This window comes from Peromyscus californicus, unplaced genomic scaffold, assembly GCF_007827085.1.
Source record: "Peromyscus californicus insignis strain IS unplaced genomic scaffold, ASM782708v3 Scaffold_22__1_contigs__length_63687245, whole genome shotgun sequence".
In the NCBI taxonomy this organism is placed as follows: domain Eukaryota; kingdom Metazoa; phylum Chordata; class Mammalia; order Rodentia; family Cricetidae; genus Peromyscus; species Peromyscus californicus.
This window is the reverse complement of record NW_026294525.1, coordinates 33897410-33922023: the sequence shown is the minus strand read 5'-3', so window position 1 is coordinate 33922023 and position 24614 is coordinate 33897410.

Here is a 24614-nt window from a genome sequence, read left to right as displayed (position 1 = left end):
GCTGGAGAAGAACATCACTGGGAGTAGACTTGAGAGTTTATAGCCTTGTCCCACTTCCTGTTCTCTGTCTCCCCCTCTCTCTCTGTCTCCTTCCTGTGTGGGTAAAAATGTGATCAGCCAACTTCCTACTCCAGCCAATGTGCCTGCTGGCCACCATGACTTCCTGCCATTAGGATTCAATCCCTCTAGAACTGTAAGCCAAAATAAACCATTCTTCTGTGATTTGCTTTTGGTTGAGGTTTTTTACATCACAGTAACAGAAAGATAACTGATGTACCTAATTAAATTTCTCTATTTCATCTTAGAAATATTTGCTACTGTGAATTAGTTATAATTTCTAGGTATTTATTTGTATCTTATAAAACATATATATATTCTCAAATTTTATATATATATGCATATTGTGTGTAAATATTTAATTTGTTTTAGTATATTGCAGAGCATTCTATTATATATAATATACATAAATATATAAATACATGCTTATATATTTATATGTATAGGTGTTTATATTATATATAAATATATATGTATTATATTTCCCTGCAATGTGCTCTTTATTCTTAACATTGTTTCATAAGAAATTGCTCATCCTATTTATATAGCTCAAAGTAACTTCATTGCTTAGTAATTTATTGAATAAATTCATCACCCTGTATGGATTCTACCACCAGTATCCATTTAGGCTATTTCTCTATTTCCTCTTTTAGACAATGTGACTCCCAACACTCCTGCAAATGCCTCAGCAGCATGAGTGGGTGTATTATCCACCTAGAAGTGGATGCAGTGGCCAGGCAGCTTGCATTCAGAAGCAATCATCCCAGTTTGCAGTCTCCTCAGCAATCTGGAAGCATAACTCTTAGTTCACGTCCTTCCCAAAACACGGCAATAGGATACATCCATGTTTGGCAATGGGATCAATTTGAAATAGAATTTCATTGTGGGTTTAATTTGCATTTCTCTGATTTTTACATATGGATAAGCATGTTTTTGTGTGTTTCTCAGTGGCTGAGGGTTTGCCTAGAATGCTTAAGGCCCTGGATTTGATCTCCAGTTTCAGAAGGAGTGGAACACGCAAGAGTCAGTATATTTTAGATGTGAAAAAATAACTTGTATTTTTTTCTTTCATGTAAATTGCCTGTTTCTGATTTTAGCTTTTTTTTTTATTTAAAGGGGGAAATTAACGACTTGATAACTTACATGTTATTTTTACCACAGCTACTCCAGATTTTCATGGTTTTTTTGTCCTTATTCATAGGAACTAGAGCAATAAGTATTTAGACTGACTTATATATTTCCATGTATATTTACATAAACATCATTTTAAATGTGACCACACAGAGGGATTGTGGGTGTTTAACTGTTCTATTGCTTTTGGCTTTTTCTTCATTCTCTTTGATATTCCCCTCATGTCATAAGCACCCTCTGCTCCTCTGCAAAAGCACTCCATGTTGAAGAGTCCCTATTTCCACTGTACTCAAATAATTCCATACAGACATGTGCATTTACATGCATGCTACACAGAACGTTTTGTCACCATTTAACTTATAAACCTGGGATAATGCTAACGAAATTATTTTTATTTAACAATAACCTGTGAAAGTACTTCCAAGTCCAATTGTATCGTTCTAGCTCATTCTTTCAGTGATACTTAAAAGTTTCGCTGCACCAGAAACATTTTGTTAAGTAAAAGCCATGACACAGAAGCTTTCAGAGAAAGAGCAAAAGGGAGAATTATAGGGAAGAAAAATTTAAGAACTTTAAAGTAATATTCTGAGATTCATGCCATAAAAAAAGGAAAAAAAAAAACACCTTTCTTGGTGGAAATTTGGCTACGCTGTTCTGTACTCACCTCTACAACACTGATGTTGGAGGTGACTAAGAGAAAAGACACAGATATTAGGAAGGTAGTTCAGTTCCTACAGCACTTGCTGCCTAAGGAGAACAACAGTTCAGATCCCCAGCATCCATGCTTTTTGGAAAAAAAAAAAAAATTGGACACATTTGTGCACACCCGCAATCCCAGCTCTAGGGAGAGGAATCCCTGAGGCTTACTGCCCATGAAGTCTAGATGAATCAGCAAACTCCATGTTTAGTGAGAGATTCTATTTCAAAAAATAGGTGATAAAGGAAGAATCCCAAAGTTGACCTCTGCCCTCCACCTGCATACCCAGACACTTGTGCAAACACACCCACATCTGCACAGAGGGGTGGAGGTTGGCGGGGGAAGGAGAAAAAGAGATGTTCCCTCAAGATACTCAGTAGCAGACCTCTGGGTGGACTTTGAGGAGTAATTTACTCATCTGGACTCTGGTTATCTCTTCTGTGAAATGGAGACTAGCGCCCAGCCTGCATTCCTGCAAAGATCAAAAGGTTAAGTCAGTTCAAGACTCATCCAAAGTCTGCCCAAGTTTAACATTCACCAGCTGACGTGGCGCCACCATGTGGCAGTAGCATGAACAGTTTCAAATGCATTTGGCCCGTTAGCCTTGAAGAGTTTTCCATCTGAGGAGTTGACATTGTTTCAAAGTTAGCGAGACTTCATTGATCTACTTACATTTCATTATTAAAAGTTGGCATAAAGTTTGAGTAATCACTCCACAGCCAGGGAAAATTTAAAATCTAGCATTGTTTGGTTATCATACGGTAATAGTCAATCATGTGAAAAAAAAAAAAAGCCAGGAAAACTAGAATAATGAGTATTGCTTCATAAATGTCTATTTTAAGCAAAAAGATATAACAGAACTATAAGCCATATGGATAGAAAAATCCCAAGTGTCTCAAGTCCTTGAAATTGGGGTTGGGCAAGTGGGAGGTGAGAGCAGACCTAGGTAAAAGGTTCACAGCGATACAGGAAGAGTGAGAGCAACTGTTGTTGCCTGTTCTTCAGATTATACAGGCACAAACGTGAACTCAAAAACACGCTAGCTATCCAACTCAGCAGTGAGCGAGTGAATAGAATCAAATCATAATGCCAATTTTATTATTCTAGCATTTATGTTCATCTTATCACTTATTTAATGAAATTGTGGGGCTGGAGAGATGGCTCAGTGGTTAAGACCACTGCCTGCTCTTGCTAAAGGACCTGGGTTCAATTCCCAGCACCCACATGATGACTCACAACCATCTGTAACTCCAGTTTCAGGGGACCTGATGCCCTCTTCTGACCTCTGTAGTACCAGGCACACATATGGTATATATACATATATACATATATATATATACATATATATACATATATATATGCAAAACATTCAGACATGTAAAATAAATAAATCTAACTTTTGTAATTTAAAACTGAATTGTGTCAACTCTTACTGATTTTAGATATTTCATCTTTTCTTTTTATTTTTATTTATTTTTTTATTTTTTATTTTTATTTTTTTTTGGTTTTTCGAGACAGGGTTTCTCTGTGTAGCTTTGCGCCTTTCCTGGTACTCACTTTGGAGACCAGGCTGGTCTCGAACTCACAGAGATCCACCTGGCTCTGCCTCCCGAGTGCTGGGATTAAAGGCGTGCGCCACCACCACCCGGCTTTCTTTTTAATTAAATTCTTAATTTAAGGAGTTTTTTATTCACAAAAACAAATTCAAAGAAAAAAGTCTCTATATACCCTATGCCCAAATTCCTGGGTTAACATAGAAGATTCCTGAAGACTATTTGTCACAAATAAAAAGCAAATATTGGTCCTTTGTTGTAGTCCGAAGTTTTCCCACAGCAGCTCAGTCCCAAGTAAACACAGAGAGACTTACATAAATTCCAATCTATATGGCCTATGGCTCAGGCTTCTTGCTAGGTAGCTCTTTCATCTTAAATTAACACATTTTTATTAATCTATATGTTGCCACGTGGCCATGACATTACCAGTCTGCTGGCATCTTCTTGCTCCTTGGGCTGCGGGCCGGCATCTCTCTTCTCCACTCTTCCTTGGTTCATCTCCAGTTTGAATGTCCCACCTAGCCTTATTCTGCCTCGCCATTGGCCAAACAGCTTTATTTATCAACCAATGAGAGCAACACACATTCACCACATACAGAAAGACATCTCACAGAACTCTGTTATTCATTGAAGTGCATCTCTTACTCAGTTTTCTTTTTTCCTGATATTTCTTTCCTGGATCCCTCTCAAGATAACATGTCAGTCATGGTGACTTTACTCTCATGGCTGTGACTATTTCTCAGGCTTTCCTCGTGGTTAAGGATTTTGACATTTCTGAAGAGAGCTAGTAAGATAATTTAGCTGAGAGCACCCCAATTTGCTTTGTCTGATATTTTCCTTGTAGTAGGTTTTGGTGAAGACTTTGGGAGGCAGATCTTAGTGACCAAGAGTCGGGCTTTTCCCATGACATGAGGTATTTCTAAAATCAGCGAGCCTTGCCACAGTGGATGACCCTGGCCATCTAAGCGAGGTGCTGTCTTCTACCTCCCCCTCCCCAGCCCCCAAAACATTCATTTTCCTCCCTGGCACATACACACTGTGAAGATTCAAATGCAAAGCCCACACTAAAGAGTAGGAAGATAGACAGCCAACCTGGAGGAAGGACTGTGCATGGAAACTGAGGTGCTTTTAAAGGAGCCAGCCACATGTCTCTCTCTTTCATCTACTTATGCATTTAGCTATTTATATCAGGAGGATAATGGATGTTTATTTTACATTTTGGATAACCCAAGAAAACACTTCTTTATCACGATTCTCAATTGTTCCAGTTGCCAGAACTGAGAACTCCCAAGTTGCCTTCTGCATCTCTTTGACATGTTTCCATTACTGTTTCTAGAGTACTCATTTGGTTCCTGCTGCTCTAGCCCTGATATCAGCCATTCTCAAAGAACAAACAAACAAACAGAAAGAAAAAAACAAAACAAAACTCACTCCTTTCCTTTTATTGAACAATGGGTTAAAAACTGAGATCTGGCCCCTAGATATAGATAATAAAGAGAAGTTTGCTTAGTTTGAATTCTGTGTATATTTATATAAAGGTTGCCGGGTGGTGGTGGCACACGCCTTTAATCCCAGCACTTGGGAGGCAGAGGCAGGCGGATCTTTGTGAGTTCAAGGCCAGCCTGGTCTACAGAGCAAGATCCAGGAAAGGCACAAAGCTACACAGAGAAACCCTGTCTCAAAAAAAAAAAAAAAAAAAAAAAAAAAACTGCACAGAGAAATCTTCAGCCAGGCGGTGGTGGCACATGCCTTTAATCCCAGCACTCGGGAAGCAGAGCCAGGCGGATCTCTGTGAGTTTGAGGCCAGCCTGGCCTACCAAGTGAGTTCCAGGAGAGGCACAAAGCTACACAGAGAAACCCTGTCTCGGGAAAAAAAAAAAAAAAAGTCTTTATATAAACATGTATTTTCCTCTTCAGACTTTGATTATCTTTAAAATTGACTTTGAGAGTTTAAGGAATAGTCAGTCCAGTTAACACAACTTTCTTCACTCTTGCTAACTACTGTTTGGAATATCATTACTGTTAGCACTACTGTGCCTCTGTGGGTAAAGTTTGTCCCTTCCAAACATGATTTCCCAGAGGTGGGAAAAAATAAACTATAAATTATTTCTGCGCCTTTCCCCACGACATTCCTTCTCACTAAATCAGCGGCCAACACATTTCCCATAAGTGACTGAACAGAGCCCATGCGTACATGCATACAGGTGTTCCCCTTCAGGCTCCTTACCGGAGCACCAAGGTGCCAAAATTACCAGATTGCTCTTCACTTGAAAGCAGCACCGATGTGTTCTGGCCTTTTCTGCATTTCCAGGACTTCCCTCCGTGTTTGATATGATGCCGGGGTTTCCTGGAAGTTTGCTGGATGAATTGCAGAGCTCCCAGAAATATGATGGGGCTGACTGCTGGAATTCCGACGTGTCTAAGATATCACTCCTCTGTGTTCTTGATGTTCTTCGCGTGTTTCGGGGAAGGATTCAGTGCTGGTAATTAAAAGAATAGAGGTCACTGTTGTGCTATTTTTATCTTTCTAATACTCTTTTTATCATGAGTCATGGTAAATTAATCATAACTTTAAGCTTCTTTTCCACTAGTGAAATAAGGCCCACATGCTCCTTTTAGAGAAGCTTATAATGGAAAATGCATTTCTATGTATCATGGTGAATAAGGTATTCTTCTATTGAACGGTACTGAATTCAATTAGAAGAAAATATTTTTCACAAAAATGAGGCTTTAGTGATACACTGTTTCATTCTAAGACCTTAAGTCATCGTATCTTCAAAACTGGGGGCTGGAACCCAACATGACAGGAGGAAACTGATTCACTTGCCTTTCAGTCTTTCTATGGAAAACGCATGCCTTTTTATATTTCATCTTCCTTACATTCTCCCAGCTCCCTATTTAAAAGAAGAGCCCCTTGTATGATCTATTTTAATTTTACTCTAGATTCAGTGCGTTTTTTTATAAAAGGAAATTCATTTACATATAATCCAGTAACCAAGCAGACTGAGTGGAAGTGTTTTGAAGCAATACCCGTGGCTTCACTACAGACACCTCCGTCTTCCATCCACTTATGCATTTATCTGTCTATCAAATCTTCTCTATGCCTGTTGCTATCTGGGAGCACAGAGTGGGGAGAGAAACCTGTGCTTTCAGCAATGAGGACAGGAAGAGACACCAAATAACATGAATAGGCAGGTGGACGGGAAGAGAAAACAAATAACATTAACAGTCAGGGGATACTGGCTGAGCAAAGGGGAGTACTGTACCTGGGTCCTGCCAGATGTCTGGTGGTGCAAGTCTACATACACAGCCTGCAAGTACAGAGCTGCACTTCAGAACACATCAGACAGATTGGCTGAGAACTGAGGATACTCCAACATCGCCCCAGGTATGAGCTTGGTTAGTTTTTGTTGTTTATTTTTGAGACAAGTTCTCACTATATAGTCCTGGCTGGCCTAGACCTCACTGTGAGAATCAGTCTGGCTTCAAACTCACAGCGATCTGCTTGCCTCCGGCTCCCAAGTTCTGGGATTACAGACCCATGCCACCACACCAGGCACATTTTGCCCTTTTAAGTAATCGCATTCCTCAAAGATCTACCCATGTCCTGATACAGATGGTCATTGTGAGTCCTTAATTCATAGTTCATTCTCCATAACTCATCCCAACTCATGTACTGATACCAGTTCTATGCCATCTGCAGTCAGCCCTTGACTCTCATTTCCAATCTGCAAATGAGAGGACAAGCAGAAAACTTGAATAATTTAAAGTCAGGTAGACCCAAATGTCACAGGTGGAGCCCCTTGCCCTGTTTCTGTATGCCACCTGCTAAACCTTCAGGAGAGGAGCAGGCAGCAACTGAAGAAGCTGTTTTTCCTGGACTCTGCAAGAAACAAACGAGTAGAAACAGCAAAGAGCCAGCAGTGACCAAGAATCAGAGAGAAGGAACCATCCAGTTTCTTGAGATCGGTGAGGTTGGAAGCCCTGAGATTAGCTGAGTCAAATGGGACACAGTGTTCCTTTGGGATATTAGTGGCCCCGAGTCATCTTTCGGTGACTGCAGAAGACAATGATAAGATCAAGGAGAGGAGATGGGAACATTCAGAGGATCAAGAGTATGTGGAGAGGATCAAGGAAAGATGTGTGACCCACATTCTTCATGGGGACCATTCAAGCAACTGTATATGTACATGTGGCTTAGGTGAGTTTAGTATAGGGGACATTTGATAGTCTGGTCATAGGCACAAAGTAAGTGGTTTGTTTTGGATTTGGTGTCTCTGAATCTCTTTGCTCCCAGGTACACCAAGATTTCTGTTTTTTTACTCTGTCTAGTATATTTTGTATGTTTGTGTATTTATATTACTTTACAAACTGAAATTTTTTTCTCATAATTTTCTGGAATCTGTCTTACCTCTGAAGAAATAATAGTCCTGTCCCTCAAACTCATCATTGAGAGAAAAATTTACAATAGTAATAAGACGAGAGGGAAATGTCAATAATTTAATTGGGAACTGTTACGTCATCCAGACTGAAAACAAGGGATCATCACATGTATGGAGTCAATGTTCTGTTTCCTGATGCTTTAACTTTAAAGGAAGCCTACAAGAGTTTTATTCAGCTCACTCTAGATTGAAATTAATTCTCAGAGATGCACAGACGTATTAGTTGGAATGACTAGTGGCCTTTTCTGAAATGAACAAATATGATAAGCATAAAATTGGGGTGGCTGGTTCTGCCAGAGACTTTAACCCAGTTCGTCTCCATCTCTAGCTCTCTATCTAAATCTCCATCTCAGACCACTGTCCTATCAGCAGAGGTAAACAGGTACGTGTTTTCCCAAGGGTGGGGTAAACTCATTTATCTTCCCCGTTACCTTGAGAAAGAGTTCTCCCGGATAAGGCTTTATCCAAACAGCTCATCAAAATGTCCTTGCCTGGGAAAAACACGGAGCCAAAGTGACTATTTCAGTCTGGGAAGTCAAAACAGCTGCATCGTGGTGGCATCTCAAAAGGGTGGTGTCAAAATGACTTGTCACAACAGCCTTATCAAAGTGTCATGAGCCCGAAACCCATGGGAGCCGCTCTTTACACACCTCTAGGCATGACGGGATCAGGGTCTGTGAGTGGATTCTCAGTGCAAAGTCCCCTTTGGGGCTTCATCATCTCTGTATCAAAATGATTTCTTCACTTCTGTCAGACAAAGGACGGGGGTTGTGGAGGAGAAAAGGAGAGAGCCTCTTTTTGAAGCATGGGGAGATGGGCGCCAGGGAGAAGGGAACAAGAGAAAAATGGATGTTCTGAAAGACAAGATGAGCACAGACAAAGGATCCTGAGTCAGATGATGCCCATAACCAACAGGCATCTCAGGGCCTCACCAGCCAACTGTTACTTAAAACCTACTGGATGCTACCACATTGTCTGCATCTTTGGAGAAGACATGGCTGAGGTTCAGCCTGGCCCAAACTTTCTTCCTCTCAACGATGAAAACAAATAAAATTTATTCCTAAATCCATTTTGGGAGCAGTTTGATTTTAGCATTACATGGTTTTCCTCTAAGCACCGCCACTCCCCCCCCCCTTTTTTTCTCTTTAGCGTAGGGTCTTATGCACTCCAGGCAAGTATTCTGTTACCAAGCTAATGCCCTTTCCCCAGTCTGTAAATTTTAAATTACTTTACTTTGCATTAGATAATTCAGAAAATATTTTTCTATTTATTGTTTAATAACTTGAATCTAAATTAAATACAGATAAACTGCTTGGTCTGTTTTAAAACATGCAATTAAATTAGACGTACAAATGCACATGAAAATTCTGACCAACTATTAAGCCTTTGCTTGATATGCGATAACTTCCTGAAAATTCCAGTAATGACTCAATTTTCATAATAATGCTCTGTGCTCTACAGAATCAGAAAGTGTGCCAAATCATCTGAAAAACTGCATGTCAATATTCTTAAAAAACAAACAAACAAACAAATCTTACATGTGGATTAAGCACAGATTATTTTTCTGTAACATTGCGATTAACCTGGCTGTTGTCATGGCAACAAGACATCTAAGAGCATATAAAGAAGATAATGTTTAATATTTAAATCGTAACTCATAAATAAAAACTTATTTGTAGTTGTTTGAAACTTACACATTAATCCTGTTGGGGTACAAAAACCTCCCTAGGAATGAATCACATTTTAAAAATTTATATGTTCACTTGCATGGCTAATTCCTGATTGCAAAAATCTTCTTTCTTCTTAAAACTTGAAATGCATGTCAAAAGAAGAGTTATCCAAAACCCTGAGGTGAGCTGGATGCGCTGGTGCACAAACTGAACTGCAGCAGAGGCAGGTGGATTTCTGTAAGTTCAAGGCCAGGAGGGGCTACATTGTCAGGACCCATCTCCAAAGCAAACTCTCAGATGAGTACCACTGCTTGTTTTCATGTGTTTGCATGCTGTTTGTTCACAATCCCTTAACACAAAATTCGCATCAGAATATAGTTTACACCATCTTTTTTTTTTTCCTTTTTTGCTTCTCACATCTTTCTTCTACATTTTATGTACTATGAGAGGTCTGTGAGGACATAAAAAAAAAAATGCATTATCTGTTCATTGTCCATCATTGCCACAATGTGTCATATGTTCTCTTGTCAAATTACACTCCATCCCCTCAAAAAATGACGACTGAAATGATGGTAAATGTCTTAATGTCATTTGATCATGGCTCTATTAATATTGGGTTATTTCAATATGCTTCTGAAATTGATTGAGAATTATTTTAGACACGTCCTCATTAAAACAGGATTTTTGTCACTAAACAGCAATTCATAGTCCTTGTAAGAACATAACCCTAAACAACCCACTTCTTCTGAAAGAGAACACAGTGGGGAGGGGAAAATTGCCTCCTATTTGAGCATGTCTATAGTAATTTCCTAAGATTACAGCCTGAAATTTTAAACGTTGTTCATTATCTTGGCATACAAGGGAAGAAAGGACAGACAGAAGATGCTCTACACCTGGCCCATTTTTGTCCCATTATTTTTTGCTTTGAAATAATGTCAGATATATCAGACATACATAGATTATATTCACCCTATCATGGTCTATTTCACGGCATAGGAGCCAGGAAATCCGACAAACCCAGTTTACTGGAACATGTCCTCATGGTCAGACAGAAAAAGGCTGACATTTCTTCTGAGTTGCAAATATCACAAGAAAAATAATTATGTTGGTTTAGAGAAGATCTTACCCCAAGAGGACAAACACAGTTGAGGAGTAGTCACTGTGACATGGAGTCTTGGAAAGGATTAGGAAGACAGGAAGTCCTTTTCTTTCCCAGAAGCCTCAGCTCATCAAGCTCACTACCAATGGACTTTCGCTTCCTGCTCTCCTGGGAGAGTTCTCAGGGTAAGGGGAGATGGAAGCCCACAGCCCCAGGCTCACAGGAAGGGACTCACTCAGCACACACTAAAGTGGATTCTGAGTTGTTTTGCCTTCCCTGGTTCATTTCCCCTGGCTTGACTCAGAGATCCACTGGCAACAAGCAGAGTGTATTTGCCTTGTAAAACTCTGTGTGTTCTGATTCCCCAGAGGACCAGCTGAAGCTTGTGAATCTTGTCTACTATAGTCAAGTGACAGCATTAGGTTCTGAGTTCATGCAGAGTGTAATTTTTGCTATACCCCTTTCGTCTTGAGAATTTTATTGGTGCATTTTTCCTGGTACCCATATTGTAAATTTCCGGGCCTTTTTCCTTCTGGGAATCTTTATTCTGCTGTTTGTTTTTCTTTTGTCACCCAACCATATGTCTTATAGGTTGGGGTAATGTATTTTTAATGAATTCATTTTCAAAAGTATACCAGCAATATACAGATGCATTTTTACTATGAGAAAAGTTCAGCCATACAGATCGATGGACAGAAAAGTTGATATTCGGATGGTACAACCTCTTCAACGGGAAAAAAGAAAAGAAAAAAAAAAGGACAGGAAAGGATATGACTGCTCCCAAATATGGTGGAGGAGAAAGTTTATTGTAGATCTGTGGGAGAACATAGTCAGAGAGGCAGGGACATCTGGGAGAGTCCAGAGTGGACATGACCAGACTGAGCTGGGCCATGTGGGAGAGGGGACATGGGGAAACCAGGTACAGCAGCCAGGAGGCCAAAGGTTCAAAAAGGGAAGGTGACCAAAATGTCTGGATTATATATGGAAGAGTCTCTGGGGGAAGGGCAGCCCAGGCCCTGGGCTGGAGAGTTCAGGGTAGAGGGTGGGCTGTATGCAAGCCATACCCTGCTACAGGTAGAGACTGAGGGATGCTGGGAGAACCTGGTGGCCAGGTCCAACTTTGAAATGTCCAAATAGACACCTCAGCCATTTGCCCCAGGTTTGAGACTTAATACTTCTGAATTGTATAACTGTCCTTCAAGATCACGGTTTGGTGTATTGTTCAACAACCCAAATCAATGCAGAGTGTTTATGTATTGACCTAAACTTACTGAGAATAGATATACAGATAAAAAATAATAAAGTCACCCCTCAGCCACCTACCATAATCCAACTTGCTTTTCCAAAATTAGAGTTAACAATTCATTGTGCCTCCTTCTGAGATGTTTTCTCTATGTTTACATACACAGATAAAAATATGCATGTTGGAATTTTGATTTTTTTAAATTATTGGATCTCATAGTATAGAAATTAGGCAAAACTTTGTCTTTTTTAATGTATAGATGTTTGGTTTTTTAATGTATAGATTTATGCTGCAGATGGCCCCACGTCACTACATGTAGACTTAGCAATTTTTGCACAGAATTCTATATTCAGACATACTGTAACTATCCCTCTATTAGTGGATAGTTAAGGTTCTCCAATTTTTTCAACATTAAAAATAATGTAATAGGACCGTGGCTGTAGGCCAGTGATTGATATTACAATATCTATTTCACAAACAGCCCTGGCTTCCCTGTGTGGTGGTTTCTATAGATTATCAACTCCACAGGACCTAGAACCGCCTGGGAGCTCAATCTCTAAGGGATTATCTGGATTAGGTTAACTAAAGTAGAAAGACCCACCCTACTGCTACTGAATAAGGAGGAAAAGGGCTGAGTGTCAGTCTCCCTCCCTCTCAGGTGACTCATTCTCCCATCACCATATATTCCCACCACGATCCACTGCACCTTCATACTGTGAGCCAGAACAACCCCTTTCTTCCTTGAATTCCTTGGGTTAGGTACTTTGTCATAGCAACAAGACAAGTAACTAATACACCCTTCAAAAAGAAAGCAGATTAAGCCAGCGATGGTGCACACCTTTAATCCCAGCACTTGGGAGGCAGGCGGATCTCTGAGTTGAGGCCAGCCTGGTCCACAGAGTGAATTCCAGTACCAAGACAGGACTACGTAGAGAAACCCTGTCTTGAGAAAAAAAAGAAAGAAGGAAAGAAAGAAAGAAAGAAAGAAAGAAAGAAAGAAAGAAAGAAAGAAAGAAAGAAAGAAGGAAGGAAGGAAGGAAGGAAGGAAGGAAGGAAGGAAAGAAAGAAAAGAAAGAAGGAAGGAAGGAAGGAAGGAAAGAAAGAAAGAAAGAAAGAAAGAAAGAAAGAAAGAAAGAAAGAAAGAAGGAAGGAAGGAAAGAAAGCAGATTAAAACAAATATACTTCATGTCCCTATATGAGCATTTCTTCCTTCTCAAAAGGTAACACAGAAAGGCCCTCCAGAAAAAGCTGTAATTACATGATTCCTACTGATAGCTTAAAAGAATACCCATTTTCACAGAATTTTGCCAAAACTAGACATCTGCAATCTGTTTTTGTATTGGCCAATTCAAAGGACTGTACAAAAAGCAAAAACAAAAAACCCTCTTCCTCCTGCTATATATATAACGTGTTTCCTGTTCACCTGTGAGAACTGGTGTCTCCTGAAATGCTTACTGGCTGTGTTTTGCTCTCCTTTGCATTCCCAACTCATTTATGTTCTTTCCATCTCTTGTCTTCACCCTATTAAAAAAAAAACCAATCTCTAGAAACAATCTACTGTCATATATTTTACAAATATTAATAGTTCCAGCTTTAATTTTGTTCATGCTATTTTTACCCATGAATTTTAATTTTTTAAGCAGCCCATGCTGTTAGTCACTCCCTTTGCAGTTTTGAGATGTTGTGGAATGTTTAGGAAATTTTTTCACTAAAACAACAACAAGAAGCATGTAATTTTATTTTTACTTTTACTTACCACACCTGAAGGTACCTTTCTTGCTGTTTGTCAAAGGACTAGGAGCAGGTGGGTGTTTCAGGTTTTGACTATAAATTTTCTCTAGTGTGGAAACACATCAGTGTATTTCTCAAAAGTATAACTTTTAAAGCAAATAGTGGTTGTGACTATTTCAGTCGGGAGCTACTTTTGCTGGTTGCTGTGTGTAGGGAATTGACGGATACTTTCTGGAACTTGGCTCTCCCATGTCTCACTGATGTGTTTCCAGGGCTCAGTTTCTGCTGTTTTCCTACTTTTAGGCCACTGTGGCTCTGCTTCCTCTGCTATCACTTTCAATTATGTTTTGATTTTAAAGCTATCTTTAACTTCCCTGATGACTTAAAACGCTCTTTTCCTTTAGATAAACAACATATCTTCCAACATAGTTCCATAGCGCATATTCTTTAGATGTCTTTCCCACTTCCCTCCAATCTTCTCTAAGAAACAAATCCTACAGAGAGATTGGAAGACTGGCCTGTAAAACCAGCTGGAGCTGGTAACTGTCTAAGATTGATTTTTTTTTTCTACTAAATTCCAGTCTTTTCTATATTTTTTTTGCCTGTTTTAATTTTATACTTCGTCATCAATAAAACAAAATCACACATTAGAAATCTTTACCCCATGTAGTTTTTCAAATTTATTTATATTGAAATAGTCTTTATTATTATTATTATTCATTACTTATATTGGTAATTTTGTCAAAGATTGGCTGACTGGAAAGAGTCTCTTCGGAATTGTTTGGATTTTCTTCCCGATCCAGACCCTTCTCCAAGACACAAAGGTTTTCCTTGGGAGGCTGGCAAGACTTTCTGACTGCTCCCCTTCCCTCTCCACAGGGCGACAGGAAAGCTGGTGGACCCCTTCCCCTACTTGCAGACCTCGAGAGGGCTTTCGTTTGTGGTGGATCCCATGAACGGTTTTTGACCTGGGTCCTGCTTTCCTCTCCCATACCTGAGATGGACTTGTAGAGTGGCCGCTCTGTCTCCACTGAACTTGTCCTCAGCAGGCAATTCTCTGAGGAGGAATTGGAGTCCTGGGGCAGATCATTCACCCCTTGTCCAGAGACACACTGCTAATCCCTGCTCCTCGTAATAAATGGAAGGAGATTGAGAACTAAGATGCCCAACCGGCCTAGCTATTTCAAGAATGTGTGGACTCTGAGCCTGGATAAGCAGCGAAATTCCTTCAACACTGCAGTTTTCTCTTACCCCTGTTTTAGCTCAAGGTTTTCTTTAACCAGGTTTCTTCTGCTTCTGTTTATCTTCCTAGAAACTTTGATTTTGTTCCATTGATACAGATTCATTCTTGAGAAACAAATAAGCAAACTGGTTTTGTCATTCCCATCCGGAATAAGAAGTGAGAAAAAAAAATGTATACATTTTGCTTTTCTCACCACTTTTAGCTTCTCTCTCTCTCTCTCTCTCTCTCTCTCTCTCTCTCTCTCTCTCTCTCAATTTACATGGAATGGAGAGGATAATCGCAACCAATAAATGACATGGGAAGTAAGAACTGAATTAGAAGTCCATTTGTGGTATCATTTCTCTGTGTATTTCTTCTATGGCCTCGGTGTTCACGTGCGTGGCCACTGTGTAAGTCAGGAGGAGAACAAGGCCCCTGCCTCCATTGCCTCGAACCCAGTAAGCATTCCTTAACCGTTTCCTAAACGGAAAAACAAATAAATCACTGAATCACAAACCAAAAATGCAGAGATCAGTTGCAGGACCTCTGAAAGGATTGGTCCCTGCTTACTTGGCTACTGATCAGACTGGAGCTGGAACCTCCTCTGAGGAGCTCCCTCTCCAGCACTCTTGGGCTGTTGGCTTTGCTCATGTCTTTGCTGTAGCCATCTTTTGGACAAAAACAAGTTGACAAGCAGTCCGACATTAGTTGGCATGGACAGAAATTGCCACGCTGCCTAACAACGTAAACTAAACCCCATCAATTCCTATACAAGCACTCTAGGATCTGAGTGGGATAGCTCACCCCCTCTTCTGCTCTTGTGTCCCTTATTAGAGTAATAAACTGTCACCTCTCTGATTGTGTCGTAAACTTGATTGGCATTCCCGGTTTTCGATATCTTTGCAATGGTAAAGATGGCAATTTATCTATAATTGGACGTGTGGACAGGTGGGAATGGATGTGAGGAGGTAGGTATGTAGGGCTTATTCACTTTGTCTTAAAATTTAACATCCGGGTTAAAGAGAACTGTAAATTGGCAGGCCACTGGCTTCCTAGAATAAGATTGTTTATTCCCAGAGAAAGGTACAATGGCCCTTTTCTGTTTTGTTCCAGCAACATAATAACCACAAGTCCTTGAACCTAATAGCTAAATTGTGGTGCGCATAGAAGAACTTCCTAAAATACAAGTTGGTATTCAGCCATTTGCTCACCATGTCTTCCCAAACATGATGCTTTTCCTGCCGTTCATTGTGCTGCTTACGTCTTGCGTTGACAATAGGCTGGGCTTATCAAAAACATCAGTTTCCTTACATTTTTAATAAACTAGACACAAATTTGCAACTTAGAAGTCTGTTTTACACCATTTTTCCCCCTAGATTAAGATGAGGTTGAATAGTCCCACAAAAGAGTTCACTGAAACATTTTGTATCAGACAGATACAGCCCCATGGAGTTTTTTAAAGAAAAAAAATTTCAGATAAATTTTTAGAGATAAAATTCTATTCAAGAGCTGGAGAGACGGCTCAGTGGTTAAGAGCGCTCACTGCTCTTCCAGAGGACCCAGGTTCAATTCCTTGCACTCACATGATGGCTCACAGCCATTTCAGAAAATAAAAAATGGTAAAAAAAAAAAAAAAAAAAAAAATTCTGTTCAAATATGCAACAATTTTCTCTTAATGCTATAAGGAATCTAGAATGTTTTCAGGTTGTAGATTTTCAGAAAATTTAATCTGTCCACCTTAGGTTAAGTCAGTACTAATCACTAAAAATAAAATCTTTATTTACTTTTTTCAAGACAGGGTTTCTCTTTGTAGCCTTGACTGTCCTAGAACTCCTTTGTAAACCAGGCTGGCCTTGAACTCAAACAGATCTGCCTGCCTCTGCCTCCCAAGTGTTGGGATTAAAGGCATGCACCACCACTGCCTGGCTATAAGATCTCAAAACTACCTTAAAAATTGGCTTTACTAGTTTTCATTTAGAATGTTTATATCTGGGAAAATGAACAGTAATTTTTTTGGCTAAGATTTAACCTGTTTACCTGGGAAATGTGATAATAGGAACTGGACAGACTCACAATATCTGATGCTTGTTGGAGCTAGCACATAGCGACCTAAGAGCACCTACGCTAAGAAATTACTTTGAGGATCTTTTAGTTCATTTTATGCACATAGCTTTTTAAATTTGTTCCCTCACCTTTGAGCATATAAAAAAAAATTTCTTTACTTTTCTAAGTCAAATCAAATTTCATCAGGTCCATCTACCAAGATATTTGTACTGGCTGGTTTTGTGTGTCAACTTGACACAAGCTAGAGTCATCAGAGGAAGGAGCTTCAGTTGAGGAAATGCCTTCATGAGACCCAGCTGTAAGGCATTTTCTCATTTAGCGATCAATGCGGGAGGGCCCAGCCCATGGTGGGTGGTGCTATCCCTGGGCTGCTGGACCTGGGTTCTATAAGAAGGTGGGCTGAGCAAGCCATGGGAAGCAGGGTAGTAAGCAGCCCCCCTCTATGGCCTCTGCATCAACTCCTGTCTCCAGGACCCTGCCCTGTTTGAGTTCCTGTCCTGACTTCCTTTAGTGATGAACAGCAATGCAGAAGTGTAAGCCAAGTAAACCCTTTCCTCCCCAACTTGCTTTTTGGCCATGGGGTTCCATCACAGCAATAGAAACCCTAACTAAGACAATATTTAAAATCTATTCTTGCTGGGCGGTGGTGGTGCACGCCTTTAATCCCAGCACTTGGGAGGCAGAGCCAGGAGGATCTCTGTGAGTTCGAGGCCAGCCTGGGCTACCAAGTGAGTCCCAGGAAAGGCGCAAAGCTACACAGAGAAACCCTGTCTCAAAAAACCAAAAAAAAAAAAAAAAAAAAAAAACTATTCTTTATCTTTTGGAATGACACTCCTTTCTACACATATAGACAGTCTAAGGGACATGGCTCTCGGACCTTATCTCTAAGTCCTTCTGGTTGGTTATTTTGTCAGTTTGGCTAAGCTATACTGTTCAGTTGTGTGGCCAGTCACCAGTCTAAATGTTGTTGTGAAGGTATATCTATTTTTTAATTCTATTTTTCCATTTTTATTGGTGTCTCTATAGATTGCACACTGTACTGGGTTTTATACACACAATTTCTCTTTAGTATATCATACACTTTGAGCGTACTCACCCTACTCTCCTCTCTTCTCTGTACTCTCCTTTCTCACTGGTCTTCTCCCATTCCCTTCTTTTTACCCTTCTAGACACATGCCATACACACATATGATTTTATGTGTCTATAAAGAATGCTAGGGTCCTTACCCATTATGGGAAAACATGTAAAAATGTTTTCCAGTTGTATATAGTCCAATGAATGACATGGGAAATAACAAAGATTGAATGCTTTCTTTCATATGTAGAATCTATATTTAGATTTGTAACTATGGTAATATGTGTGTATACTTATATACATATGTAGGACAAGAAAGTAGAAAGGAATATGAAAAGAGAGGAAGGCATCATAAGTGAGGGGAAGAAAAGGTAATAAAATGTGTGTTTTCTATATGATTAATATTTGTTTTTATTTATTTATTATTTTTCTGTGTATGGGTGTGTTGCCTCTATACATGTTTGTGCACCACATGCAGGCCTGGTGTCCATTTCGGCCAAAAGAAAGCATCAGATCCCTTGGAACTGGAGTCGCAGATGGTTGTGAGCCACTGCTTGGGTGCTAAGAACGGAACCTGGGTCCTCTGGAAGAGCAGCCAGGGCTCTTAACCACAGAGCCAATATGGAGCTCCTCTCTCCAGCTCCATGTGATTAGTATCTAAGACAGCGGACTTTGTACAAACCCAGTTACTCCACACAATGAGAGGAAGCCTTATCCAATCAGCTGAAATTTTCAGAGCAAAGGTGGACATTTCCTAAAAAAGGAAGCAATTGGCCCTCAAGATAAGTCTTGTTTAATAAATGTCTCCTCTGATAGCCGCTGATCCTGGGCCAGACACAAATGTGAGCTGCTCTACGGCTCTGAATATCCCGGACACTTCTCCTGGCTACTTTGATGCATCAAAGTAGCAACTCTTAGTTCCCTGTTCAGCAGCCAGAGGTCCTACGGCATCCTGAGGCCACGTGGTATTCAGAGTACTACTCCGTGTGGCACTGAGTTTCACTGTTGTGCCACCTTCTCAGCTTCGGAAAATCCAACTCTGCTCAGTATGACGTCAAACACCCAATCATTGCCATCCTCTTTGAGCATTAGAACTTACCCTTTCCGTTCATCTCCATTCTAATTCTTGGGCAAAACCAACTACTTCTTACCAAAGATCTGGGTGAAGAAGGCTTTCAAAACACAAAAAGGCAATCTATTTCTCTTTGTGCATCAAAGTGACAGTACAAAAACTTTACATTAAACATTTGGAAATTACATTTTTTTATTTTTCTGATTATCCTACATTTGTGAGAATTGATAAGAACTAAACTCTTAATAAAGAATGCCCTGATTTGTATATGAAGATCCAAGACCCAGAGAAGTGAAGTGGTTCTTCAAGATTCCCAGAATTCTTCTCTAAAAGAATAAGATGCTATGTGGTGGCACCACTTTCTCCCCTCCCGTGGACTTTCATCTGTCTGTGAACCGCTACAAATTTGTACATAGATTCACGGCGCCTCTGGTGTTGATAGGCTACTTCAAAAATGAAACGGAAGGTTGGAATACAGTTAGTTCTTACGTGGATTCCAGTATCCATGGCTACTGAAAGCCATAGCTTCCTCCAAATGATTTAGCCACGAATTTTGAAGAGGAGGTCCCTTCTCAAACAAATTCCGTGAGGACGACCTAACATCAGTGGTTAGAAAATTCTACATCACTTAATGATGTTACCCCCTTTTGAGGCGCCAATCTCGTGATTTTGTTCCTGTTCCAAGTTTAGCTGCTCAGCAGAGAGATGATGCCCGATGGGACTACAGGCTGTGGCAGTGCAGTGTGGGCTTTTTCTATCGATCTCACAGGCTCATTATGTAAGCTTATTCCTTCTGCTGATACAGGAGCAAAAAAAGGCTGACGTGTGACTTTCCCCCTGTTACACTAAGTTGTCCAAACATACTTAGACATCCGACGGTACATGAGTAGCCGGCCATTTGGTCTTTCAGCTAAGAAGGCTGTGGCTGGTGATTGCTTGAGAAAATATCTGCTTTTGATCAAAATAAAATCCAGTCTGTAAACCAATAAAGTCCCTGGCCTATAGCAAGCGACTCATAATAAAACTGTCAGCTGTGGGTGCCACCAGCTCTCTATCTCTCCTCTGTTTTTCAATAATTCTCACTCTCATTATTTGCCCACTTTGATATCAAATGGTTTCTATATTTTGAATGTTTTATTTAACAATTTTCTTCCTATCGAGTTTATAATATAATATCCTCGAATCTTATTTTCATGTCTGAGAGAGAAGCATACACTGTAGTATGTAGGTAGCCAGGCAACAGAACGGAGCACCGTTTTCAATCAGAATATACTCCTGTAGTATGTAGATAGTCAGGCGACAGAACAGAGCACTATTTTCAATCAGAATATATTCCTCTGGCCGAATACCAATAAACACATTTGACAAGCACAGAAATCTCATGATTTCTCCAAAATCTATTCCAGCCAGATAAGCATCTGTGACCACTGCCTTAAGGCCATTCATCACAATTACTGTAAGTAGGTTTTCATGAACTCTAGAATTTGACTGATTATAATCTGTTTGTCAACTGCATGTAAATTGCTTTTTTCCCTCTATATGCCTCAGTTTCCTTGGCTGTAAATTGAAGATTTAAAAAAAAAAGCTACCTCCCAGAGTCACTAATAATAGGTTTTATTAAATGGGTGTGTAGTGCTATAGAATAGCACTTGGCACTTGCCCTGTAAATACTGAATTGAGATGAGCTGTTATTAACAAGGATTTTTAAAGACCTTCTTTTCTTGAGGCCTAAATTAGAGTTTATAAGAAAAAAAAAAAGGTACAGTTGTTCCTCAGTTTCCACAAGGGATGGTTTCTGTACCTAGTTCAATGTAAGTGCTGTGTGAAAATCGCTGTATTGCATTGCTGAAGGGATAGTGATGAGGAAAAGTCTAGACAGTACAGCCTAATTTCCTTCCACATTTTTTTTTTTAAACCCGAGTTTGGCTGATATCCCAGAGGCAGAACTCATTGATACAGAGGACTGTGTTTCATATCTGCCTCTGATATGGATACTGATGAAGAGCCCAGGATATCCCCTCAACTTCCTGGATTAAATCAATGCACTTGTTTAGGAAATGGTCTTTTCCTTGGGACTGGCGTGTGTGAGATCCCCTGGAAGGAAGCAATATTTATCATGGCTGGTGGTGATGGATTGGTTTGGTTTCCAGATGAACGTTTTGTTATGCAGCCCTGACTATCCTTGAATTTGCCATCTTTTTGCCCCAGCCTCCTGGATGCTGGGATTGTAGGTGTGTGCCACTAGCAAGAAGTCTCTAAGATCACCATAGTTTCAAATATTTGCCAGACCACCTAAATTCCTGCTTCCATAAGGCTTGGAAAGAAAACGAAGAGTGAATAGAAGTAACATCCTGGGCTGAAGAGACAGGAGGTTTAATTCTAGATTCCATTTAGCTTTGTAAAAGTAAAAAATTTCAAAATTTAATTTCCATATCTAAAGGTTGAGGTGAGGGAGTCTTAGGAAAAAAGCTATTTTGGAAATAATTCTGTTGAAGCACTAATTCATAACATACAATTTTAAGTCCTAGATACAGGAAGAATTAAATATAGAAACAAAGCTATTTAAATAGTGGTGTAAAGCAAGGATGATCTCTGATACTGGAACAAGAAGCATCATAGGGAACATTTCAAAGTGGGGGATATTGGGTTGATTAGAAAATGAACAGACAGCTTTCAAAAGAAGTACAATGGCCTAGAAATACATGAAAAAAATAATCTTCACCATCCTTAGCCATCAGGAGAGTGCAAATCAAATATCCATTCAGATCCACCTCACCCCATTGAGAAAGGAATCCTCAAGTAAACAATGACAAATTCTGGAGAGGTTGTGGGGAAAGAGGAACCATTAAACACTAACGGCAGGGAAATAAATCAGTGCAACCAATATGGAAATCAGTGCGGAGGTCTCCAAAAAAAAAATAGAAAGAGAATGATCCAAGTATTCTATATCTTTGTATATAAACAATTAATCTAGTTATAGCACAGAGAGGTATGATGATTTTATTATTTTTTATTAATTATTATTATCAATAGTGGGGGGACTTCCAGTCATCTTTGCTTATAGATTTCTTTTTTTCTTATGTTTTTCTGTATGAGCGTTTTTGCCTGTGTGCATGTATTACAGCACATACATACAGTACCCTTTGAGGTCAGAAGAGGGCATCCTACTCTCTGTAACAGGAGTTACTGATAGTTGTGAGTCACCACGAGGGTGCTGGGGATTAAACCCAGGTCCTCTGCAAGAGTAACAGGTGCTCATAACTGTGGTGACATTTTGTTTGTGCTCTAACAAATAAAGCTTGCCTGGAGATCAGAGTGCAGTGCTAGCCACTAGTTAACCATAGAGGCCAGGCAGTGGTGGCACACACTTTTAATCCCAGCACTTGAGATCTCGTGCCTTTAATCCCGGCACTAGGGAGGAGAAAACAAGAAGTGATATGGCTGGGCAGAGAGAGGATCTTGGCCCCTTTCAGGCTGTGGAGTTGTTGAAGTAAGAGGTGGCTGTGGTTTGCTCCTTTGTCTCTCTGATCTTTCAGCATTTATCCCATATCTGGCTCCGGGTGTTTATTATTAAGACCAATTAGAATTCGCACGACACATAACCACTGAGCCAACTTTCCAGTCAAAAGGCGGCACTAATCATAATAGCATATGAATTTCTCATATGCAGTATATAGATTTTAAAAACTAACACATGAAAATAGAGGGTGGACTATTTGGGAATAGGAAGGAGACCACTGTTTGGAGGTAGGAAAAGACAAAGAGTAATGAAGAATGATTAACTCAATACATATATGTATAGAGATGTCATAATGAAATCCATTTTTTTTTTGCAATGAATTTTTTTTTTTTAGAGTTGATACATTTCTTTTTTTTTTTTTTTGGTTTTTCGAGACAGGGTTTCTCTGTGTAGTTTTGCGCCTTTCCTGGAACTCACTTTGTAGACCAAGCTGGCCTCAAACTCACAAAGATCCTCCTGCCTCTGCCTCCCGAGTGCTGGGATTAAAGGCGCCACCACCACCCAGCAACTTTTTAACTTCTGTGAATAAGAACTTAAGCAAATGTAAATAATGCAATATTATTAACAGCATGATAGGGAAATGTATATACTATACAAATAATTCTTAAGAACTAATTAAAAATGACAAAAGCATTATTATTAGAATAAATTTAAGAACCCACAAGTATGAGCCATATTGAGATCCGGATTCCAGGAAAGAAATTATTATAAAATAATTAAGGGCTAGCTGATGGTTCAATGGGTAAAGGCCCTTGTCGAGCAAGCCTGGCAGTGTGAGTTCAATCCCTGGAATGAACACAAGGGTAGAAGTAGACAACCAACTTCTGGCAATAAATAAGTGTTCTAATAAAGAATTAGAAGTAGACGAACAGGAACTTTAATACTTGATATTTTATGATAAAAAGACTTTTTTTTTAAGAATCCAAATATGATATTTTTTCCGATGACCAAAATTGCCACATTCAAATGATGTTTGTGAACATGTTGAAAAGAGTTCTTTAAAAAGCACAGTGGCTTTTTGCAGTGTTGGAGTCAGATGCAGGCCCTCAAACATGTTAAGTGAGCATTCTACCGCTGAGCTGACCTACATCCCAGTCCCCTAAAGATCTCTTCTGAGACGTTGGCTGATGGAATGATATGGGATCTAGGATTTGTTTTACAATTATACAGGAGTAGGATGGATGGATTCAGTGTACAAGCAATGGTGCCCATGAATATTTGGTTAATATTTGAAATTTTCCATAAGGAAAAGACATAGAGCATATTACTTCTGAGGGCAGTGAATTCGTGAGTCAAAACACAGAGTGTGGATTTTGTGCTCCTATTGTGTGTAGAAAGCTGATCTCTTGTGTGGTAAAGGAGAGCAATGAGGTTAGGGAGGGGTCCATGGGGGCGGCATCACTGCTGTTCTCTTTTTCTGAGCTAGGTAAATCATACAGTTGTGACCGCTTGTTCTAACATATGTGATGTAATTTTGTGCACCCTTGATTTGGTTTAATTTTTTTTAAAAAAAATGTCTCAAATGTTTTGAAGAATAAAATAAATTATCTTTAACAGAACAGAAAATGAAGCTAACTATTAGTTATCAGGAAAAATACTCAAACTCCTTTCTACCAGAAAAAAAAATACAAATTTAGATAAGATACCATGTTAGGATTTTTTTTTCTAACACACTGAAAAATATTAAAGCTCTATAATGACTGTGTGGTTAACATAGTGTACTGGCTGCTTTTATGTCAACTCAACACAAGCTAGAGTCATCAGATACGAAGGAGCCTCCATTGAGAAAATGCCTCCATAAGATCCAGCTGTATGGGCATTTTCTTAATAAGTGATCAATGGGGGAGGGTCCAGCCCATTATGGGTAGTGCCATCCTTGGGCTGGTGGTCCTGGGTTCTGTAAGAAACCTGGCTGAGCAAGTCACTAAGCAGCCCTCTTCCATGATCTCTGCATCATCTCCTGCCTCCAGGATCCTGCCTGGTCCTGACTTCCATCAATGATGAATGGTGACATACAAGTATAAGCTGAATAAACCCT